Below are 6,281 nucleotides of genomic sequence, written 5' to 3' on the forward strand. Positions count from 1 at the left end.
ATTCATTCAAATTTATATCTGAAAAAGTTTTGATAAATTCTGAGGAAAAGAAAATGTACCGTCGGTGTACCTGAAGTAAATTTAAAGAATATGACTAAGTTATCAATATTGTACAGCATAATAAAACATTTTTAATTTGAATTACTCTCCATGAGGAATATTTTCCGATGATAAAAAAAATAATTAATTAAATCTGTCAAGTTTCTTTAAAAACGGAAAACAATTCTTCACCGTGGACGATTTACCCTCTTTATTTTCTTGTCGGCAAACTGGACCTGGAGGTCGGCAAACTATATTTTACACAGGAAACTACAGATGTTAGACCACATGTACAATATAAGCGGAGCTGGAAATTACAATCGGTGAGTAGAAATGAATAATATTTTAAAGCATGTCTATCGAATAATCATGGATCCAAGATTTTGAAGGGAAAATGTGCACATTTGTTCTTCCTACAGACCATGCAGACAGGCTATGAATCGACGATCTATATCACCACACTCGTGCATAGTTGCATGTTCCAAGGCAAAGTTAGGATTTGGGCTTGGAAAAGTTGTGCATCATTGAAATTCATGTTTGACACCATTCCCCCTCCCCCTTTTATCATGTGTATGTCATTTAATCCCTTATTTACTTTGCATACATCACCCCAAGGGTGACAAGGTCAAGGGAATAAAAAAAGGTTACTCTTGATCTTCATCGTCTTACTGTTAAACTCTAACATGTGGGGCATTGGTTAATTTTTGTTGTGCGGGATGACCTTTTACAGGACCTATACATCATGTACATATTGTATGTTAATGTATTGTTAACTCTGGTCTTAAATTTGCATGAAATACTTGTCACTGGACTTCTTATAACCAACAACCAACCAATCTTTACATGTACATATCCATATAATTGTGTTACTAATGCTGGATTACAAGTATTTCCATGATTTCCCTGGTTTTGCTTTATCACCTGATAGTTTTCGTTCTATTAAGAATGCATTGTGACGTCACAATTTCCATTGAAAAAACATGCATAGTACAAATTAATATGACGGTGTATGAAAACATATGATCTGACCATAAAATTTTATGAAAAGTATTAATTTTAGTGACTTATTTAGCAAGTATGCATTTTCATTCAATTTTTAAATAATTCCCAAATCATGGACAACAAAACATGAATATATTTGATAATATAAGGCATTGAAAGTGAATATGTATTAGCATTGATTAGATGGTTCAAAATAACATTAATCATCAAAATAAAACAATATTATTAAATTAATGTTCCTGAAACCATGCACAGATTCAAAACAGTTGCCATTTAAACACAGTTGATTAAACAAAATTTGCTAATTCAATTAGTAATTCTTTCATCATGTACTTAAAGATTCATATTGAACAAGGGTTGTGGAGGTTGTTGCATCTTTTCTCAAAATGAATAATTACAATGAATAAAATATCTATAAATATGTCATCATGTTAATTGCTACATGTACATGATTTTAAGTTAAAAAGAAATAAAAAACATATTAAAAGAGCAAAGTGAGCATCATAATTATATTCTTTTTAGATTTAACATAGAATATTAAATCACTATAAATTTGTAAATACTTTGAACCTAAACTATATATTTTCATGTGAAATTTTTATATAAATTGTGCCCTCTGGTTAGTCAAAATTCATTTATGCCATAAATGTTATCTAGTAGTAACATTCAAGGGTCTTTTTATTTATTCCACCATTAAAATGATTAAAGGACTTTCTATTCATGAGTCAAATTTGTGTGTTAAATTGTGTTTTGGTTACTTTATTGTTGCCTTACTGTTGGGTTGATGCATCATTGATATATAATTATATCCCACATCTCCTTTCATCATGTGCATTCACATCTGACTGCAGATTTTTTGCCTTTTCTACATAATTATTTTATGTTTAACATTCAATATGTGGGGAAAACATAACAAAAATATCTATCTGTAAGCATATTTTTTTTTTATCTAAACATGGTATAAACTTTTTTAAAGTATTTTATGAAGCTCAAAATATTTTTATAGATATTGTAGTATCAAGTAAGTTGTCATAAAATTTACTGTGTTAACTGCATTGTATGTCCAATAATTTAGTTTAAAAATACCTTTTATTCAAATTCAAAATAAATAATTAAAATTTATGTATTTACTGAACATGAATTCATGACCATGCAAATGTGACATTAAAATAGGTAATAATCAGGATGTTAACACTGGATAGGTAATAATCAGGAATTCTTATATACATGTTATAGCTAATATACAGATTAAGACACACAATAGTTTATTGCCTTGGGGAGGAATTTTAAACTGTCATGGGTATATATTGAAGATGATTTTATAATGATGTTCACAAATTATAATTGTCCTCTTCAAAATTTTGATAAATATTTCAAAATAAATTGTAATTTAAGAAAAATATGAATCAGCAGGATATAATATTATTTTGGATACAAAAAATGCATATTTTAAAAGTTATCTGAGTATTGATTTATCAAAATAAAATTGGGTAAATAACTAAAATAAAATAAAGAAAGTGTTGTCTGAGCTGCAAAGCATTATTTAATACAAGCTGTAATAAGGAAAAAGTATACAGGGTAACACAAAAGATGTAAAATTAAACTCAAGGATTTAAAACATTAACCAGTCAGGGGACTTTTTGAAATAAGTGATTTTTAAGTCACTTATTTAAGTAGCAAATTGGAAGTTTTGTCACAAATTGTGATTTTGTAGTTTTACCAAAATTTTAAACACGTAGGTTTACATAATATCTTTTCATTAGTAAAATTGAAAAAAAATGAACTTTTTGCTTCTTTTAAGCAGCAAGGTTTATGCCTTTGATGCAATCATTTAGCTGCAAATTCTATTTTAGTTGAAAAAATGCTATAAAAATGGCTTTACATAATGAACTGATACTTTCTGAACAGATTTTTCTCAGCAGTGCCACTGTGGGAGTATTTGCCCTGTAAAATTCAAGGTTTCATCTTATAGATTATGTAAAAAAATTCTACTGTTCACGATAAAAATTTCACTGTTCGGGGTGTTGAAATTAGTGGGGGTTATTAAAATAATGATACTTATTAAAAGAAATGATTTTTTGGAAGGAAATTGAGGTATGATACTTAAACAAGTGATTTTTATGTCATTATCCTAGATTTAGTACAAGGTCATCACCTGACATGACCGGGTCATCCTATCAACACAGATGTTGGTTTTGATAAATTTAGCAACATAATTAGCCCCTGGATCAATAGTATTCTATATTTAAAGCTACAATAAAATTAAATCACTTAGGCTAGTGATTAATTTGTACTACATGTACTTAAATAGGTGATTATTAAAGAAAAACAACTCTTACTTCCAACCTTTATGGTCATAATGTTACTTGAATCAGTGATTTAGAAAAGCGCTCATTTAAGTAAGTCCCCTGACTGTTAACAGCCTTGGAACAGTATATATATCATCCTGATTAACCGTAGGACAAAGATTCTACATTTACATCACAAAGGTTTATTCATTATATGCACTTGACAAAGGGAAAGTCAATAGCATCTATATAGTAACAGTGCATTTATTTATTTAATTATTTTTTTCATTCTTTAAACTTTTCTCTGTAGTATCAATTTATTTCATATTAACATGAACAAAAGCAATAACCTGTTGTGTTTTAGAGAGGAATAACTATGTCCATGATGTCTGACTTTAAAGAATTGATGAAATAAAGTATGGTGTGAGCCTCAATAAGACAGTAACCCTTCAATGAAAGTACACAGTCACACATAAAAAATCATTAATGTAGAAAAAAGACCATACATAGAATTTAGACCCACTAAAAAGATTTATTCTTCTTGTTTAAAATTGGGACTTAAAAATATAATTGTATAAGTCCTAGAAATTTTTTCGTCAATCAAATGAGGATTGCTAGTTTTCATCTAGGTAGATACAGTTATTGTAATTGACTTTCTTCTAAGTACCGTACAATGAATATAGTATTATGTTAGCTAAAATTTTACTGTACTTTAGTCTCAATGTATATTTTTTTTTGTAGATTCATATTGGCTTGAGCATGATTCCCACTTAGAATATGAAGCCTGCTACATGTGCACTTTGATGCATAGGAAATATAGATGTCACTGAGTCACTCTTATAGCTTCAAATTGTGAAACAGTGGATTAATTCATTATTTTGTGCTAGTTATTTATTGTTTTTGGAAATAATGAATAGCACTTGTAGCATTATTCCATGATGATGATGACTTGTGATGTTAGGATTAAATTGGACAAGAAAAAAAATTGTGCATTGTACAAATAGGAACTTACAAATTGTATTAAAGGAGGACCACAGTACTGGATGACTAAATAACTTGGATAATCATGATAATTATTCATTTGGTATATGGTAGTCGGTCACAGTTGTTAAGTGTCAAATGACTGCTTGCTGTACTTAAAGTCTGAATTAGAATTAAATAAAAATCTAAATTAGTGCCCAAGCATATTAAACAAATAAACCATGTACTTCAAAGTATAATTTTATAGTCCCGCCTACAACAAAAGTTGATGTATGCAAGAAATAGGTATTACAATCTGGCAGCGGCTACAGCCAGTCAGGGGTACTACCATTTTTTTTTTTTTTATTTTTATTTACTTGAAGAAGTAATATTAATATACTTATATAAATAAATTTGTAGGATACTTATACAAGTGTATTTTATTTACTTGTATAGGTAAAAAAAAATTGCCTTAGTTATGTCCCTTAGACATTCAGTTTTTTTACTTATATAAGTGAAAAAGTCATCCTATCTTCTTTTCTTGAATTCTTAGGACTTCTTTGCTCTAATAGAATTTTAAATTGTCTGTCTTTTGCAGATGTCTTAACTAATCATTTAAGTGTAATTTCATGAACAATGAAAATCTCATTTGTCTGTTATCTTCAGAACACTGCTCATTTACAAGCCCCCAAGGAGCAATTTTTGAAGGACTTGCGCAAATACTTAAGATCTTTGTGCGATCAGTTTCTTTGTTGAATTAATGAGATGAAACATTGAGCTCTAATAAAAAATTATGAGCTATCCTGGGAAAAATCATTAAAGGCATGTTTTTACATCTCAAACTTGAGAATTTTTGTGGGGTTGTAAAAAAAAATTACTTATACAAGTGAATTTTTGAGAAAATTAAGGGGAGATTATTCAAACATTATAGTTAACTTATATCATGTATAGAAGTATATTTTTTTTACCTCTTCAAGTAAATAAAGATTACTTGTACAAGTAGTATCCCTGACTGACAGTGTAACCTATTTGTATAAAGCTTCACTAGGTACATTTTTGAAGCTTAAAGACCTGGATACTTCTTTATGTTATGAAGTTTCTGTTAGTAACTTGTTCATTGCACTTTACCTTGTTTTCATGGTTCACTGACTGTTTGAAAAAAAATATTACTGTTTGAACAGTCATACAGTGAAATACTCTCTTACATGTATAACATGTACATGTATAATGAGTAATTGGATAAATTTATATGGTATATATATATAGGTATCTTGAAAGGTCTACATGTCTCATTGTCTGTCAGGCAGGGTTAACCTGACCTTGACTTCATTTCATGGATCAGTGATTAAGGTTATTTCAGTTACTTTGTCAAGTTTGTTTCTCAGAGGAATAATAGGTCAACTATATTTGGTGTATGAAATGATTGTAAGGTGAATATATCTGACTGCAAGACCTGCATCAGACTTTGACCTCAATGAAAATGTCTTGGTTCATTGAACAATTTAGTTTTTGTGGTTTGGTCTATTTCCCAATGTTTCTCAGATGCTATAAACTACATGTACATGTACATGCATGACATGTATAGGATCACTATTTTTGGCGTATTGGATATCTTCGTAAGTTGTACAAGTTTGATTGGGAGGTTTTAAATCTGACCATGACCTCCTCATTTTCATGTTTCATTGGGCAATGTTTAGTTTTCATGGTTTGGATGTTAAGTCTATTTCACAGATACTATAAACCACTAAATTTTGGGTATGGAATGTCAGTTTGTAGGGTGTACATCATCTGTTTGGCATGGTTAATTTGACCATGACTTCATTTTCAAAGGTAATTGATAATGGAAAGTTTATGTGATACTTGTACATGTAGTAAAACCTTCATATATACATGTATTACATTTTTTACATTCAACATAAATTCAATTTTACATGTAGGCAAAGCAGACTTGACATTTCAGCGTGTGCACAGTCACTCTTGTTACATCACCAT

General features: G+C 29.5%; 1 long non-coding RNA gene across 1 annotated transcript; it reads left to right on the forward strand.

Annotated features, from left to right (window-relative positions):
• On the forward strand, positions 1-4,536 carry LOC127701924 (uncharacterized). Its single transcript, XR_007982255.1, has 2 exons — positions 1-362; positions 4,071-4,536. It is a non-coding gene; the product is annotated as an uncharacterized LOC127701924 (long non-coding RNA).
• The last annotated feature ends 1,745 nt before the right edge of the window (positions 4,537-6,281 follow it).

Source organism: Mytilus californianus, unplaced genomic scaffold (assembly GCF_021869535.1).
Source record: "Mytilus californianus isolate M0D057914Y unplaced genomic scaffold, xbMytCali1.0.p SCAF_5, whole genome shotgun sequence".
Lineage (NCBI taxonomy): Eukaryota > Metazoa > Mollusca > Bivalvia > Mytilida > Mytilidae > Mytilus > Mytilus californianus.